We start from the raw sequence: 19,850 nt of genomic DNA, 5'->3' as shown, positions 1-19,850 counted from the left end.
ATATGAACACAATTACAAGATACTTTTTGCACAAATAAAGTCAGATCTAAGTAAGTGGAAAAACATCAGGTGTTCATGAGTAGGTCAAGCCAATACAATAAAAATGACAATTCTACCTAAATTAATTTACTTATTTAGTGTCATACCAATTAAACTATCAGATAATTATTTTCTAGAGCTGGAAAACATAATATCAAAATTCATCTAGAAGAACAAAAATTCTGTTCTTCTTATGTATTACATATACATAATATACTTACATGTGTACATATTGTTTCCCTAAATGAAATGTGAGTTCTTTGAGGGATTTTAAGTCCCTACTATGTTCTGGGTAGTGTGAAAAGCACATTGCAAATGTATGAATTCATCCTCACAATAATTCTGAGAGATGTACTTTTTTATAATTGAGGAAAATGAAAAATGTAGAGATTAAAAGTGACTTGTCCAGAGTTACACAACAAGTAAGTGTCTGAGGACAGATTTGAACTCAGATTTCCTGGCTACAGGCTTCATAGCCTGCACTTTGTTCAACCTAATTACCTCTCAGCTAGTTACTAGAAAGGCTGCGTTGCTGAAGAGGAAATTAGACTTACTCTCCTTAAAACAAAAAGACAGAAACAAGAACAAAGAGTGACCACTGTGAAAAGGCAAATTTAGGTTTGATATCAGGATATCTAAGATATCTAAGAATCAGAATGGTCCTAAATATGAATGGAATGCTATAGGATGGGATGGATTCCTCTTCCTTGATCTCTTGAAGTAGAGTTTGGATATTTACTTTTTGGGTGAGTAAAAGAATTATGCCAGAAGTCAGAGTCTTTGACTTTATCAAATAATGCATTGCTGTAGTCATTGACCGCTGTGTCATGTGTATATAATCTATTCCACTGATCTACCCCTTTATTTCTTAGCAAGTACAAAGCAGTTTTGATTATTGCTGTTTTATAATATAATTTAAGATCTGGTATGTCTAGGTCACCTTCCCTAGCATTTCTTTTGACTAATTCCTTTGATAATCTGAAATTTTTCTTCTTCCAGATGAATGTTGTTATAATTTCTTCCAGTTTTTTAGAAAAAAAATTTTGTTAGTTTGATTGCAATTTCATTGACTAATAAGTAAATTAATTTAGGTAGAATTGTCATTTTTATTATATTAGCTTGGCCTATCCATGAGGAACTGATGTTTTTCCAACTATTTAGATCTCATTTTATTTGTGTCAAAATTGTTTTGTAATTATGCTCATTTATGTCCTGGGTTTGTATTGGCATGTAGATCTCAAAATTTTGTAATGTCTACAGGAACTTTAAATGGAATTTTTCTTTCTATCTCTTGCTGTTGGGGTTTGTTAGCAATATATAGAAATGCCAGTGATTTACATCAGTTGAGGCTCCTATGGTTTTTAAAGTAGTTTCTAGCTCTAGAATCTATGATCCTATGATTCCATGACTCAAATTGGGGTTTTTTTTGCATTTTCTTTTCCTAGCACATAAATTGCATGATGTGTTTCTTTAAAAAATAAATCACCCAGCAAAAATCTTTCATTGCTTTAAAATATGGTCTTTCCTGCTTTGAAATTACAGATTTTCCCATGTGATTTATTAGTAGATGTATTCAGGAAGGTAAGTCAATTTTATCTTGAAGTTCAAAGACATCAAATAAGAGAGATCACTAACATGGAAGCACTTGTAAATGACAACTTGGTACAAGTTTAAGAAAGGTTTGGAGACCTTCTCTTTAAGGATATATAGATTAGACACAAGCTCATTTTAATTACAAGTAATCATTTTGCAGAAAATTCTTGCTATTAAAGTAACATAGCTTTTAAGGGAAAACTATAATTATCTTTTCATATTTTTCTGTTTTTTACAATATTAATTTTAATTCTTTCAACACTGATTAAGCCTTACTATATGCAAGGTTCTAAACTATGCAATAAGGATGTAATATATCCTGGTACATTGGAATAATTAAAAACAAGAAATATGTTAGCATAATTTTAGCACCAGCAACTTCTGCTTGTGCATCATAATAAAAAGCTCAAATAATATTAAACAATAAAAGAACTTTCATCTTGTCTATCTAGTACATAGGAAAGGTTTTGTTTGGGGACCAGAGGGTGACTTTCTCTTCCAAGGAAAAGCCTGTAGGGGAAAAATCAGATGAAACCTAAATAAATAATCAAAGGATAAAGTTTATTTAATTTTATATAAATTCCTTCAGAATCATCAAAATCCAGAAATGAAAGAGAGCTCAGCAACTTTCTCACTCAACCAATACTCCAAAATATTTTTCTTTTAAAAAAATGTTACATGTACTTACATGTGTACATATTTTTTCCCGAAATAAAATGTGAGTTCTTTGAAGGCTTTTAAGTCCCTACTATGTGGTGGGTAGTGTGAAAAGCACATTGCAAATGTATGAATTCATCCTCACAATAATTCTGAGAGACGTTGTACATCTCTCAGAATGTACGGTTTTCATTTCGAAGAAGAAAAGTTTCAGATTATCAAAGGAATTTGTGAAAAGAAATGCTAGGGAAGGTGACCTAGACATAACAGATCTTAAATTATATTATAAAGCAACAGTAATCAAAACTACTTTGTACTTGTTAAGAAATAGGTTAGGTACACATGACCCAGTAGTCAATGATTACAGCAATGTATTATTTGATAAAGTCAGAGACTGACTTCTGGGAAAAGAACTCACTATTTGGATAAAAACTGCTGGGAAAACTGGAAAACAGTATAACAGAAACTGGGCATAGACCAACATCTTACACTATACACCAAAATAGTACAATTGGGCACACAATTTAAACATAAAGGCTGATAATATAAGCAAATTAGGAGAGCAAAGAATGGTTTACCTTTCAGATTTATAGAGAATGGAGGAATTTATGACCAAACAAGAGATAGAGAACATGACAAAATGCAAAATGGATAATTTTGATTACATTAAATTAAAAAGGGTTTGCACAAACAAAACCAATCCAATGAAGATTTGTATGGAAGAATAAAATTGGGAAAGAATTTTTACAACCAGTGTCTCTGATAAAAGCCTCATTTTTAAACTGTATAGAGAATGGAGTCAAATTTATAAGAATTCCAGTCATCCCCCTATGGATAAATGGTAAAAGAATATGAACAAGCAGTTTTTTAAAAAAATATTTTATTTGTTTTCAGTTTTCTACAATCACTTCCTTATATCTTATATTTCCCCCCTCTCTCCTTCTTTACCCTCTCCCTCCCCAAGACAGTATGCAATCTTCTATAGGTTCTACACATATGTTCTTATTACATACATTTTCACCTTAGTCATGTTGAATAGAAGAGTTAAAATGAATGGAAGAAACCATTAAAACAAAACAAAACATAACACAAGAGAAAATGGTCTGCTTCATTCTGCCATCCAATTCCATAGTTCTTTCTTTGGATGTGCGAGACATTTTGCCTCTAGTCCATGGGGGATTTTTTAGGTCCTTGCATTGCTGTGAAGGGCTAAGTCTACCAAAATAATTCCTCCCATACTGTGGTTGTTGCTATGTACAAAATTCTCCTGGTTCTTCTCCTTTCATTCAGCATCAGTTCATATAAGTCCTTCCAGGCCTCTCTGAAGTCTTCCTGTTCATCATTTCTTGTAGTACTATAGTATTCCATCACATTCATATACCACAAATTTTTCAGCCATTCCAAAATTGATGGACATACCCTTGATTTCTAGTTCTTCATCACTACAAGGAGAGCTGTTGTAAATATTTTTGTACATGTGGGAACCTTTTGCATTTTTATGATCTCTTTGGGTTGCAGTTTTTTTTCAAATTAAAACAACTCTGAGAAATTACCTAACACCTTTTAGATTAGCCAACATGACAAAACAGGAAAATTATAAATGCTGGGAAAGATGTGGGAAAATTAGAACACTAATACCTTGTTGGTGGAGTTGTGAACTGATCTTTGAACTGACTAATTTGGAGAGCAATTTGGAACAGTGCCCAAAGGGCTACAAAAATGAGCATAACCTTTCACCCAGCAATACCTCTTCTACAGCTGTAGCCCAAAGAGATCATTAAAAATGGGAAAAGAACTCATATGCAAAAATATTTATAGCAGCTTTTTTTGTAGTGGTCAAGAACTAGAAACCGAGGTGATGCCCATCAATTGGAGAATGGCTGAACAAGATGTGGGATTTGAATGTAATGGAATGCTATTATGCTATATGAAATGATGAACAGGCAGACTTCAGAAAATCCTGTAAAGACTTATATGAACTGATGCTGAGTGAAGTGAGCAGAATCAAGAAAACATTGTATACAGTAACAACCACAATGTGTGATGACTGATTTACATAGACTTGATTTTTATAAGCAATGCAAATATCTAAAATAATTCCCAAGGGCTCATAATAGAAAATACCATCCACATTCAGAGAAAGAAATATGGAGTCTGAATGCAGATCAAAGAATACTATTTGTTCATTTTTGTTTTATTTTGTTTTGTTTTTCTTTCTTATGGTTCCTTCCATGTGTTCTAGTTTTTCTATACAACACAATTGCAGTGGTAACTATGAGAGTTTAAAGATCTTCTCCACTCATTAATGGGCCTGCTCATTAAGAAAAGCTTGATTACATTTTTGTTAATATTCTTTTACTAATTTTCTAATGATGCATTGTTTCTCAATACCCTCTGGCTCTGAAAAAAGTATCAGTATTCTCAGGTGAGGTTTTACTTTGGGGATCAGTTTTTGGAAGAAGGTTTGTGTGCCAGATGAAACTCTGGGAAGCTGCTAAGTAGCCCCCTGGCTTTGAAAGCACAGATGCTGGTTCTTCTTTCTCTGGTAACTATATATTATGGTCAGACAGTTATCTATCTGTTGATTTGGGGTGTATGTATTGGTTACTGCAGGTAGTTGGAAACTTGTGTATTGATTTTGATTTTTCAGTATTTTCTCTGAAGTGCAAGATGCTGACTTTTTCCCTGATGTAAGTCAATGATATATGTGCTTAATTAAAGTGATTATTGATCCCTCAAAAGTTGCCTTTCCTTTTAGAAAAGTGGATCTAAGAACCTGTACAGCAGGTCCTCGTGTGTATGTTGGGATGCTAGATTTTACAATGATTAATGTAAAAATATGTTTAATAAGAATATATGTGTAGAGCCTATATTAGATTGCACACCATCTTGGGGATAGGGGAAAAGGAAGGGAGTGGAAAAAATGTAATACTTATGGAGGTGCATGTTGAAAACTAAAAATGAATAAACACAAAAAAATCAAAAGAGATCTTGTCATTATAAATTCAGATCTGGAAGGCTACAGATGTCATCTAATACAATTCTCTCTTTATAAATGAAGAATCTGAGACCAAATAATGAAAAGGGATTTATCCAAGGATAAGTAGCTTAGAAAATGTCACAATAATATGGAACCAAGATGGCATAATAGAAGCAAGGACCACTAGACTTCTTCTGCCAACTCCTTAAAAAACCTGTAAATTGACTTTAAACAAATTTGAGAGTAGCAGAAGCCCCAAAATGACAAACTGAAACAAATTTTCAGCCGAAGGCAATCTGGAAGATTGACAAAAAGAGTTTATTGTACCATGGTAGGAGCAGAGCACAATTCGTCATGGGTCACACCAGGGTAGGAAGAATGGGAGCAAGCCTTAGGAGACTGAATTGCTGGCAACTGCAGTAGTTTCCAGATTTCTCAACCCACAAACACTAAAGATAGCCTTGAAGGTCAGTGGGAAGGGTCTCTCACCTGATTTAGAGGAAAGTATGCTGTGACTTCAACCCTAATCCTGGAGCAGCAGCAGCCACTGCTGAAGCAGAGTCTGCTTCTGGAGTCCTCCAATTAACAAAGAGCTTAAAAGCCAAGTAATTGGCTGGGAAAATGAGCTAACATTGGGAAAAGAAACAGACAGGAGGTTTTTACTTTCTCATTGAAGAGGTATTTTCTTACATCATTGATGATGAGGAATATAAAAATATACAAGCAGAAGAAAACAACAAAGCAAAACCTTCTGCATCCACAGGCTTCAAGAAAAGTATGACTTGGTCTCAGGCCATAGTAGAGCTGAAAAAAGGATTTTAAAAATCAAGTAAGAGAAGTAGAGGAAAAATTAAGAAAAGAAATGAGAGCAACACAAGAAAATCATGAAAAAATGAGTCAACAACTTGCTAAAGGAAATCCCAAAAATGCTGAAGGAAATAATACACTTAAAATTAGACTAACTCAAAAGGCAAAAGTGGTTAAAAAAATCAACGAGGAGAAGAGTGCCTTAAAAAGCAGAGTTGGGCAAATGGAAAAAGAGGTCTAAAAGCTTACTGAAGAAAACCAATCTTTCAAAATTGGAATGGAGTAAATGGAAGCTAAAGGCTTTAAGAGAAATCAAGAAATTTAAAATGAAACCAAAAGCATGAAAAAAAGAAAGACAGTGTGAAGTAGTTCATTGGAAAAACAACTTACTTGGAAAATAGATCCAGGAGAGATAATTTTAAAATTATTGGACTAACTGAAAGCAATGATTAAAAAAATTAAAAGAGGCTAGATATCATACTTTAAGAAATTGTCAAGGAAAACTGCCCTGATATTCTAGAACCAGAAATGGAAAGAATCCTCTGATCACCTCCTGAAAGAAATCCAAAAAGGAAAACCCCTAGGAATATTGTAGCCAAATTCCAGAGTTCTCGGGTCAAGGAAAAAATATTGCAAGAAGCCATAAAGAGACAATTCAAGTATTGTGGAAACACAATCACGGTAACACAAAAATTAGCAGCTTCTACACTAAGAGATCATGGGACATGGAATATATTATTCCAGGGATTAAAGGAGAAGGGATTAAAACCAAGAATCATTGACCCAACAAAACTGAATATAATACTTCAGGGTTAAAAATGGAACTTCAGTGGAAGTGGAGGATTTCTAAGCATTCTTGTTGAAAAGAACAGAGTAGAAGAGAAATTTTGACTTTTTAAAAATTTATTTCTTTGTCAGTTCTCAACATTCACTTCCATAAGAAATTAAATTCAAAATTTTCTCCCACCACAGGACAGTATGCACCCCATCCACTACTTCCTCCAGTCTGTCCTCCCTTCCTCCATCTCCCTCCACTCTATTTTCTTGTAGGGTAAAACAGATTTCTATACCCTATTGATTGAATGTCTTATTTTTTCAGTTGCATGCTAAAACAAATTTTACCAATCACTATCAAACCTTTGAGTTCTATCTTCTCTCCCTTCCTTCCTCCCCACCTACCCTCATTGAGAAAACAAGTAATTCAATATAGGTCACACATGTGACCTATATTGCAATGCAAAATCCTTCCATAACAGTGATTTTGCAAAAGACAAACCACATTTCTCTCTGTCTTATCTTCATTTACTTTATTCTCTTCCTTGACCTGTCCTGCCACATTAATGTTAGCTTCTGATTATCCCTTACCCCAATTTGCTGTCCCTTCTATTATCTTCCCTTGCAGAGAAATAGGCATAAATGTCCATATACATCTGCCAAGATACCTCAGACAGTACAAGGTATAAATGTACAAAAATGTTTATAGAGTTACAAATGACAAAGATCTGGTAGTTTTAGTGTACAAGTTCAATATGAGGGAAAAATATGATGCTCTAACCCGAAAAAAGATCATGGGACCTCAAACTATTGTTGTTCTTGTTTTTGTTATCTGTCATGGTTGTCATTTTGGTCTGGACTTGGGACTTTATCCATGTGAGTGACTCCTTGGTTTGGAAACAATCCACAGATATATGCTGACAATTCTCTATAGTTTTAAGACAGTTTTGTGTAATTTTAAAAAGTTTCACTGAGAGATTAAATATTCACATAAATTTGTATACACCAAGAGAAAGACTTGAACAACTATTAGGCTAGCTTACTATACCCTAAACCTGATTATTTCTTTTATGCTCAGTGAAAGGAGATAAAATATTCAGAATGAGGAGATGATAATCCTGTTATACTCTTTCTTCATCTGTCAACAGTAGTTCGCACCACATTTAAAGAATGACATTGGTAAGCTGAAGAGCATCTAGTGAAGTGCAATAAGAATGATTAATGGTTCTCAAGATATGAAGACTATTTAATGAAAGTGAGAATGTTTTCTGACTTCTTTGGATGTTGAATTCTTTATCTATTCCATTAGTCAAAGACTCAGAGGCAATTGTGTGCACCCTCACATAAAAAATATGAATATTCATTTTTCAGTTTTATCTGTATTATAAATATTTTTCCACAGTTTTTTAAGTCCAGATGATCAATACAACAATATATCAAACCCTGATTTGAAGTGTTTATTTGTCTATTCTCAGATCCAGGTCACAGTCCTGGGTGGCAGTCCTAAGGCAAGAAGGAGCACAGTGGAGTTTGCGATCACAGCGGAGAGGGAAGCCTCCTTATGGTTCCAGGGCAGAAAAGAGTGCTTGTGAGCATTCACAGATCAGAGTACAAGCCAGGAGAGGAGTAAAAACCTCTCCTTAGATCATACCATCTTGAAAGAACTGAAAACTTAAATCTCCCAAGAATTTTCTCTGAAAACAGATCCACAGAACATCTGAAGCTTGGGATGGTGCCCTTTCTAATCTAAAAGAAGACCTTTATTTTGTTCACTCCAATTGGAAGCAGAGCCCTACTTTAACAAAGAGTTCAAAGTCAACTAATATGCAAGGGAAATGAGAAAACAACAGAAAAACTCAGACTATAGACAGTTATTATTGTGACAAGAAAGATCAAAACATACTCAGAAGAAGGCAACAAAGTCAAAGATCCTACATTTAAAGCCTCCAGGAAAAGTATGAATTGTTTTCAGGCCATGGAAGAGATCAAAAAGAATTTTGAAAATCAAGTAAGAGAAGTAGAGGATAAAATGGAAGGAGAAATTAGAATAATGCAAGAAAATCTTGAAAAATGATTCAGTAGTTTGCTAGCAGAGACTGGAAAAATGATGAAGCAAATAATGCCTTGAAAAATAGACTGACCCAAATGGCAAAAGAGGCCCAAAAAGCCAAGAAGAAGAATGCCTTAAAAGCAGAATTGACCTAATGGAAAACTGAAGAAAATAATTTACTGAAGAAAATAATTCCTTAAAAATTAGAATGGAGTAAATGGAAGCCAATGACTTTATGGGAAATCAAGAAACAATAAAACCTTACCTTCATCAGAACTGACTCAAAGAGGGAATAGTATACACACTCAGTTGGGTTTAGAAATCTGTCTTGTCCTACAGGAAAGTTGGAGGGGAAGAATTTAAGAGATGGAGTTTGTAGAAAGGAGGGGAGCTGCTTAGGAGAAGGGATAGTCAGAAGCAAAATATTTTTGAGGAGGGATAGGGTGAAAGCAGAGAGAGAATATAATAAATGGAGGGATAGGATGGAGGGAAATAGAGTCAGTCATATTAATTATGAAAAAAATTTAAAGCAAGTTTCTCTGATAAAGATCTTATTTATCAAACATATAGAGAACTGAATCAAATTTATAAAAAATAAAGGCCTTTCCCCAATTGAGAAATGATCAAAAGACATGATCAGTTTTTAGATGAAGTAGTGAAAGCTATCTATAGCTATATGAAAAAAATACTCTCACTATTGATTGGAGAAATACAACTTGAAACAACTCTAAGATACTACCTTATACTTATTAGATTGGATAACAGTTTAAAAAAAGGTAAATGACAAATGTTGGAGGGAATATGGGGAAAATGAAATTTTAGTAAACTGTTGGTAGAGTTGTGAACAGATACAACCATTCTGCATAGTAAATTGGTTGTATGCTCAAAGGGCTATAAAATCATGCACACCCTTTTACCTAGCAATACCTCTACTAGGTCTATATCACAAAAGATATCAAAAATAAAAAGGAAAAGGACCTGTACAAAAATATTTATAGCAGCTCTTTTCTTATGGTGAAGAATTACAAGTTGGGCAGATATCAATTGGGGAATGGCTGAACAATTTGTTTTATGTGATTATAATGAAATACTACTATACTATAAGAAATTATGAGCAGGATACTCTCAGAAAAACTTGGAAATGCTTTCATAAGCTTATGCAAAGTAAAAGACATGGTGTACAAAGTAACAGCAATATTGTGAGATGATGAGCTGTTAATGACTTAGCTACTCTCAGCAATACAATGATCCAAGACAACTGTGAAAAACATGATGAAAACTGCTATCTATCCCCAGAGAATGAGCTGATGACATCTTAATACAGACTGAAACAAACTTTAAAAAAAAAAAAGAAGGGTGGCAAGAAGATGTAACAACACAGAAATAACTAGTCAGTAAGAAGCTTCCTTATCCAAAGGGAAAAGAGACTGACTTTAGATAGTTTCTATCACATGGAAATTATTTTAGGCAATTGCTCAGCTGGTTCCCACTTTCTGTCATCTACTGGAGGTTGGTCACACTCAGTCTTGGAGACTCACTAGGAGAAAATGGTCCTGTTTAGCACAGCATTGGAAGGAATGATCAAACTGAGAAGAAGAAAGTCAAATATATGATATTAGAAACAAGAGACAAAGACTAAATAACAAAAAGTTCAAGTGCAGAAGACAGGACATAAACCTCACTTCTAAGAAAATAGACAAGTAATGAAACTTATAGAGATAGAAGAATGAGACAACTTTTTAAGGCAATAACATAATTATATATATATGTATATACATATACATATATACACACACATATATACATACATATGCAAATATACATAGGTGTGTTTGTGTATGCATGTGTGTACACATGATGGCAGGGATAGGGACCAGCTATGATTTCATTGGAATAAGGAATTCCCAGACATGAGCTTCCTCTACCATTTCATATCAACAGTTCTCTAGATTTTATTTCTTAGAGAATGGTTTAGTTCAGTGAAAGACTAGGTGAGTTGCGCAGGGTCACATACTCAACATATGTTACAAGTATGACTTGAATTCAGGTCTTCTTGGCTCCAAGGACAACTTCATGTAAACTTTGCCACATTGTTGTTATTGCCGTTATTCAATTGTTTCAGTTGGGTCCAATTTGTTGTGACCCTCTTTGAGTTTTTCTTGGCAAAAATCCTGGAGTGGTATGTTATTTCCTTCTCCAACTCATTTTGGTTGAGAATGGATGAGAAAATTGAGGCAAACAAGGTTAAGTGATTTGCCAAGGATCACACAGCTAATAAGTCTCTGAGGCTAGATTTGAATACAGGAAGATTTTTCTTCATAAATTCAAGCCTATCATTCTCTCCACTATGACAACCAAGTGACCATGTGATATTTGCACTGTGGAAGATATGCTGAATTTATTGCTTTGTTTTTTCTCTTTGGAGTTTTATGGTTCACTTTCTTTGAAAATGCTATATTATCACACATTTTAAAAGCAAACAAACCAGAAAGATCCAAAGTAGAGAGGGTAACAAGTCAATAAATTTAGTGACTCTATCATTGATCATGGAAGAACAGCAAGAGGTTCCAGAATGATAGAAAATTAAGAAACCATAAAAGAATGCATTAAGGTGGAAATTAGATCAGAAACCAGAGCTGTCAGAGGAGAAACCAATAAGACAAACAATACAGTAAACAATTTAAAGTGAACAATGGAAAATTATCCCAAAGAAGTAGAGGTACTGAATGAAGGAGAAGGATTTGAAACTCAAAAATAAGAAAATGGAAGAAAGATTGGCACAAAAGCCCCAAAGGAAGCAAATTTCAAAGAACTGTGAATGCTATGTCAAAGTAACTGACCTTGAAGAAAGAATGTGGATAGATCACCAGTTATCTCAAAACACGATCAATTTAAAAGTGTGAATATCATACAATGGGAAATAATACATGAGAACTACCTAAAGGTTTTGAAAGCAGACAACAAAGGACTGATTGATTGAATTCTAAGATTGTTGCCAATGGGGATAAATACCCAACATTCTAAAGTATTTATTCATGAAATTTCTGTACCCAAAAAGAAGCTAAGTGGCCCAGAATTAGTCTCTATTCACATAAAGTCAAATGAGAGATTGAGAATAGGATACTAAAAACTGATTTCAAAATATATCTTAAGATAACATATTCTTCAAAGTCTATCATCAGCTTCTCAAAAAATACAAAGCATACACAAATCTCTTACTTCTCAAGGCTACTGTAAAAAAATGTAAGAAATTGGACTGAGTGTTAAAATAAGACAAACCAGATTATTATGAGAACCTAATTTATATATATTTTATTATATAGATATATAGATATACAAAATTGTTACAGTCAGAAGAGACAAAGCAATACCTGAATAACACCCAGATAGGTAGGGGTGCACCTAGTATACACTATCCTTAGTAGAGGTATCTGCTTATAGTAAAGATGAGGGTAGAGCAATAAAAGCAGATTTTAAGACTTGGGGTTTCCTTCATAGAGTCATTCATTTGGAGTAGAGATGACTCTTAGAGGTCACTTAGTCCAGTTGTTTCCTTTAACAGATAAGGAAACTAGGATCCAGAAAGATGGCATAACTTATCCAAGGTCACACCAGTAATTAGTGGCAGAACAAGAACTTAATTTCTTTTATCCAAATCCAGTGCTTTTTCAATTATTATACAAAAGTTGATGTATTAATATTAAATATTGTTGATAATGAGTGATTGAGAAGATAATTTAATACCATCAGAAGAGAGAGAGACAAAGAAATCTAGACAGAGACACACCGAGAGAAGAAAGATGGACAGATTGAGAAACAGGAGAGAGAGAGGGAGAGAGAGAGAAAGAGAAAGAGAGAGTTTTATATTTTGATAAAATATTAAGGTCTTCAAAAGTGTTTTGAAATTTCATACTGTGACATCTTAAAAAAAAAAAACTTTCCTAAGATGATTATAGTGATAATTTGTGCAAATACCTTTTGCTCCAGTGTATTGTAGAGTGGCTTACAGATGATCTTTATGAATATCTTACTATTGTGTTTTGATTATGGCTTCCCTTTTTTTTTACACAAAGTATTTTTAAATTTTCTTGCTTTTCCTCTTTCACATTATCTTGCATAGCTTATTACTAACAATCTAGCATATCTTATACTTCAGTAGTTATAAAGTACCATTGAATGTATGTATAATGTCTTCAATACTACCATAACATTCTTGCAAAAGCTTATAAAGTATTGTTGTTGTTGTTATGTGGTATTGCTTACTAAATCTTAAAGATAGCCAGTGAGCCCCCTTCAACCTATTCTATTGGAAAGGCCAAGGTAAATGCTGAGCAAACTGAAAAATATTAGCATCTGGCAGCAAATAGGATGGACTTCCAATAAAAAAAAAAAATGGTTTCCTCATTTTCCTCAGGGTTTCCAACTGGGAGAGGGATAAAAAATTTGTTATCTGATGGTTTATTGTACCTACATACACACATCAATGGATGACTTGGAAGAGTTTACTCTACTTGGAAAACTCTAGTAAAACTGCATAACAACACTGGGTTAAATATGCATATCTAGTTAAAATCATTGGAGTCCATTAAATCAGTTTACAATAAAGAACCTGGCCAAACACCAAAAAGGTGATAAACAAGAACAAACTCCTTTTCTGTCAAGTTTATGAAGACAGAGATACTGATGATGTTCTGACAAGGCAACTTTGCTACAAGCTGCCTCCAGAAAACCAGGCCAAAACATACTTCTTACTGAATCTCATTTGTTGTTTTAAGCTCCAGGCCTCCCATCTTAGCAATGGAAAGAGAAATCAGAAGACCTGTGATCTAGTTCTTCTTCTGCCATTCTACATTTTGCTATGTGCCCTTGGACAGATTGATTAACTGTTCTAGGCCTCAGTTTCCATATAAAGAGGGGGTTAAATCAGATGATATAAAAGATTTCTTCAAACTCAAACATTCTCTAAATTTATGGTGTACAATCCGTGAGTCTACTCCCAGGTCTCCAAAATACAGTAACAAAAATGAAATCCTGAAGTTCATTTCACTCTTGCACTAATAATTATAACAGAAAACAAGATTCAAATGAAATACTTCACTAAAGCTATCTTCATTAAACGTCAAATGTTTTTGGTATAAATATTATTAATTAAAAGTATTGTTTCTTTGGTAACAAGTAGGCAGACATCAATAGGTAAGACTAAATACCATTCTGTTCCAACACAGAGGTCCTAATTCTTGTGTATGCATTTATGCTCTTCGTAGAATACTATAATACTCTAGAAACTATACACTACTATTCACTCATTCACCATTTCAGTGTGAACTAGAAAGAGATATATATTAAAATGAGAAAGTACCAAAATAATTGAACTTCCTTCTTTACAGCAATGTACCCAAAGAAACAAATTATCAGGAATAGGAATTTTTATGTATTTTTGTCCAAACTGAGGTAGAAATTCTTTACTAATGCAATCACAAACACATCTCTAAATATCATCATAGAGAGCTGCACTGGAAGCTCTCAATGGATTGTGAGAGTTTAAGCCATTTGGCCATGGTCACATAGCTAGCATATATTAGTAGGCAGGCCTTGCTATTTCTAAGACCAATCCTCCATGCATTATATCACTTTATATAACATTAATTTTGCAAGCATCTAACAAGACCCCCTGTTTTACTTTACAACTTCTATAAATCCTAAGCATTTTGGGGGAGTGATAGGGGCAATGAGGTGGATACAACATGTCCTAAGGGTTGAGTTGCTTTTTCCCTAAAGCCTCCTCTTATCTTGAAATATCACAAAACTTCCTCTTACACCAGACAGTAAAATTCATTATCACCCCCCCATCCTGCGTCACAAGATTCTCTTGTATCCCTTATCTTGTGTCATTCATCATGCTCATTCTACGTCCTTTTCTTGCAAGATTTATCCTGTCCCTAGCTATCCAACTCCCGTAATAATAATAACTTCCTAAAATAATTCTACAGGCTCTATAGCTTTCTGTCTATATAAATCTGGTTGTTTTCCTATATCAATGCCTTTGTTCAGCTCCTTGCTAAATTTCAGGTCTGTGTGCTTTTGAGCAATAAAGTTCCCATTGAATAAAGAGAAGGTCTAAGTGAATTCTTTCAAATATGAACCACAACTCTGACCTCAGCAATTTGGTGCCAAAACCCATTAGTCCAAATATCAATTGAACTTCAACGACTTCCTAGCCACTGGGATACCAGGTAAGCACCTTTTTCTTTGCTTTCTTCCCCAGACCTTTCTGCTCCCACTATCTCCCTAGCAGCAAGACTCCTAGAGTGTCCAAAGACTGACAGCAGTTTCTGAAACTCCACTGACTTCTGGGTGGTCATTCAGACTGTGTACCCTTGCATAAGGGGATACCTTTGCACTAGGTCGGTCATTTTATTTTTCTCCCCTCTGTCATGGGACAGTTGGGACAAGGGGTGAGAGGTTGCTAGGAGGCTATTAAGAGGGAAATTTGGGGAAGAGATCTTAAGGAAAAACAGCTAATGTTCCATTGTAACACAGACTGACCTCAGTACACTCTAGAAAAGTAATATGTGAAGGAGATTTCTAAACAAAGCAAGCCGAGTAAGAAATTCAGTCTCTAAAACTTAAAGAAAAGGTATCTTGCTGTGCTTGAGTGGACTTTTTACCCTGTATTGTTCCCATTGCACTCTGGTTTACTCTGTGTTGTTCCTTCCCCTCCCTTGTGAGATGTTGGGGGAGGTGGGTAAGTGAGCTTCTGTACCTAGTTTTTTTGGGGGCCCAGGGTTTCTTTGGAGATCCCTGTGCCCCAGTTTCAGGGTCTCTGTGTCTTGTGGGCCTCTATGCCTGGTTTCCTTTGGAGGTACCTATACCCTAGTTTCTAGGTATCTGGACCTTGTGTTTTTGACTTCAGACTTTATATGCATTTCCTAGTACATGCAGCTCCAAATTCCTGGGAGGGTGGGAATGGAGAGCTGAATGCTCTTTATCTGATAAGTAAGGATACTTGGAGCTGGAAATTGTCACCACATGTATTTCTAAAACAGTTGTGTGTTATGGATAGTAACCTTTTCTTTGAAAGTACTAAGAGTATTGGGACTTAGAAATTAAAATTTTTTCACTAGTGATTATGAATCTATATTTGATTTGCTTATCTAACTGAATTATGGTCACCAGATTGGTAATTAATTGGTTCTCTTTCAATTTTTAAATACATGATAATTGCTTGTGGTATAGTTATACTCCTAAATTTTCTTATATTGTGTAATTTGGTTAATGATTGTATTACCTATGTTCTTAGGAAAGCAATTTATTTTATAATGTAGATTTTGTTAGATTAAGAATTATACTATCAGAATATGAGGTTGTAAACTAAAACATGAATTTCTTATCAAGCCTGTGTAAAGTCTTCTGTGTAGTAGAATTCCTGCTGAGTAAACTTTTTAAAGGCCTGGTAAACTTTGTTATTGTGATAAGGCTAGTTTAATTGGGTATGTTCTTGCTTTAGGGGGAAAAAAAACTGAACTTCCTCCCTAAGGTAAACACCTTTTGGTGCTTAGGAATTTGCGATTATTGAGAATTTTTTATATGGCACTTTATGGGTTTGTGATACTTAAAATACATTGATGTTTTGCAAAATCTTTTTGTGTGATTTTAAAGGCCTACTAAATTCCCATTTGTAAGCTAATTTGTTGCAATCATTTGATACTGGTAACAATGATATACAAACCTACTGTAAATTTTCTAAGTTTCACTCCTAGGTTTGCTGTGTCCTTGGATGACCTTAAATGGGTGTTTTCAGAGAAACAGAGTCATGCTTCAGGTATCCTAAGAAAGGGTACTAATTCCATGAATGTTGGTCTGAAAGTTTCAATGCCCTGCTCTAAATTTTTAAAAGGTGGACATAGAAGTGAAAAGTTAAAACAGCCAAAAAACATCTTAGCAGATTATGGAAGTTCTGTGATTGATCATTAAGGAGTTTTGAAACACCTCCTTACAATCCCAGTCACCCCCTTCCCTTGAGTCAAGAGAGCATCTCATTACAACTGCAAAGGGCCCTGGAGTTTTTGTATTAACTCCTCTCATCTGAGATAAGATTAGGAAAAGAGAATTTCACCCTTTCCCCCACCTATAAATTCACCTTCCTCCACATGGAGAAGGAAGGAGGGCAAGGGGCAGCTGCTATAGCTTGCAAGTATCCTGGTTCAGCACATAGCCACAGTCCTGGGGAGAAGGTGAAGGGGGATGGGTCAAGATAAAGAAATCAGCCAGTTGTCTGCACTTGGTAAGACAGCCCATTCCTTCTATCAATAATTTTTATATGATCTGTGAATGCAGTTGATGTCATCTGAAGATTATTATTTTTGTTGAGCTAAAACAATTTGGATATCGCTTAAAAAAATTCTAAGATTGCTGGTTAGGTTTTAATGCTAAAACCTAATGCTGGTAATTGATTACTGTGAGTATATGTGTGGAAAGGAGTAGTCCTCAGGGCTAGTCAAAAAGAGCAACTGCCAGCAATTCTAAGAAGCTTGTTCGACTCATGGAGTTCCTAAACAAGGAACTTAATTTGGTGAGAATTTGAAAATATATAGAAATGATCTCTAGTGATTAGCTTTAGCATGAGGGCAAGTTTAAATTGGAGATGTAAGTCCTGGTAAAATTTTTGATTAATGAAACTTGTCATCGGAGGTAAAAGCTCTTGGGACTATAACAAACTATGCTTTGAGTTATCTGATGAATCATAAAAATCCATCAATACTCAATAGTCAATAATCCACCATCTGAGAGAAATGCCACAAACTACTCAGAGAAGATCTTCCTATAGAAAAACTGAGAGGACAATCCTAGCCTCCGTCTATTATGTTATCCTCCTAGCTCAGTTTCCCCATTGTCTTCCTTTGAAAAGGAATGTTTCCAACATGACTATTTCTGAGTCTGGCTATGAGGTGGACTTTATATAACATTTTTGCAAAACTGTGATGTTTTATCTAGTCATGTACTTGCTTTTCCTTTTTATGGAAAATTTCTATAATCAAGGCAAGTGGTCAGTCTGAATGGATAGTTATTCGATACTCCAGTTGAGTAAATTAGTACTCCTACATTGCTATGTGAAAAATTAAATTCCTAGAATAGAATATTCTTATGAATGATATGAAAATAACTAGACAAAGGGAAAAGAAGTTTGTGAAGCAATGGTTCAAACACGATATTGAATCATTATTCCATAGACTAAGGGTGGGAAATATTTGAGCTATCACAATAAAGCATGTGTTTAAGATCTGAACTATTCAGCTAAGATTATATTCCTTCTCATATATCAAACAACTTAGTGAATAGGTATTTGGCTTAGTCATGTACCTGTTACTAAGTATATGTCTACATGAAATAAGGTCCTTCGATGTTTCAAAATGATGTTAGAATAATTGGGTATTTGTGTATGTGTTCGTCCTTAGTTGCCGAAGAAGACCACATCATCAGAGAAATAATGACATGACTTGCACTTGACTTTGTTTTGAGTGAGGGAGGGCTGTGCAGGTCACCAGCCTCACTTCTCTTCCAGAGCCATCTGAACCCAGTGACCAGATATTCATCAGGATGACTGGAGATGACCCAGGATGAGGCAATTGGGCTTAAGTGAATTGCCCAAGGTCACACAGCTAGTGAGTGTCAAGTGTCTGAGGTGAGATTTGAACTTAGGTCCTCCTGACTCCTGCACTGGTGCTCTATCCACTGCATCTCCTAGCTGCTCCAGGTATTGGTATAGCTGATTGAGGGACATAGCTGTTATTCTACTAATTACTGAAACTAGATCAGAAACATCTTCAGTTTGGGGAAAAGATTTTCAGTGCAAAATCTTAAATTATGGAATATTTTTATATTAATGGAAAAGTCAACTTCATTCAAAGTTTGTACCTAGTGACTGAGTAAGGAAATAGTGTAGATGCAAAGGTTCCCTAAAGGTTGAGTTGCTCTTTCTCCAGGACTCAAAAGTCTCCCTTTATCTTGAAATATCACCAAAATTCCCTTTATCCTGGACCATAAAACTGCTTAACTCTCTCCATCCCATTCTGGGTTATAAGATTCCCTTGTATCCCTTATCTTGTGTCATTCATCATGCTCATCTTCTGTCCTTTTCTTGAAAGGTTTATCCTATCCCTAAATCTCCACCCCCATAAGAAACCCTAAAATAATTCTACAGGCTCTATTGCTTTCTATCTATATAAATCTGTTTCTTTTCCTAAATGAGTGCCTTTGTTTAGCTCCTTGCTAAATCTCAGGTCCATGTGCTTTTGCATCAATAAAGCTCCCACTGGCTAAGGAGAAGGTCTAAATGAATTCTTTTCAATTTGAACCAACTTTCCCAACTCTGACCTCAACAATTTGGGGCCAAAACCTATTGACTAAAGAGAAAGACTAAGGGAATTCTTTCAAATCTGAACCAGCTTTCCCAACTCAGAGTTCAGCAGTAGTTGGAAGAAGCAGCATAGGAAGAACGATTTTTTTTCATTTTTATTCAACTTCCTTCAGATAGAAGAAAAAATGTATCATTAAAAATGTTCCCACCTTTTTTAATATACTCACATAATCAATCTCTATATTATAAGGTTTTCTTCCCTGATCCATGTCATTGCAGGCAAAATCTCATCCATCCTAATGAGTTCTAGTATGCAATTTTTTAAAAAGTTAACAAGTACTTTGTTAGAAATCATGGCCACAGCTTTTAGGAAGCAGAAGAACTACCTGGAGAAAAACTGAACTTTAAAAATTGGAAGCACTCTGGTTCAGTAGAAAGGTAAATCATGTCACACCTACATAACCCTTTATAATCAAAGTTACTAGAATCCTCAGATGGTACTTTGTCAATGTATTCAGATAATACTTAAGTGGGTTTGAGGTTAAAGTTGAATAAGAAATTGTTACTGCTGAATTAGAAAACAGATCTGGGAA

This window comes from Notamacropus eugenii, chromosome 1 (genome assembly GCF_028372415.1).
Source record: "Notamacropus eugenii isolate mMacEug1 chromosome 1, mMacEug1.pri_v2, whole genome shotgun sequence".
Classification (NCBI taxonomy): domain Eukaryota; kingdom Metazoa; phylum Chordata; class Mammalia; order Diprotodontia; family Macropodidae; genus Notamacropus; species Notamacropus eugenii.
This window is presented reverse-complemented; position numbering follows the sequence as displayed.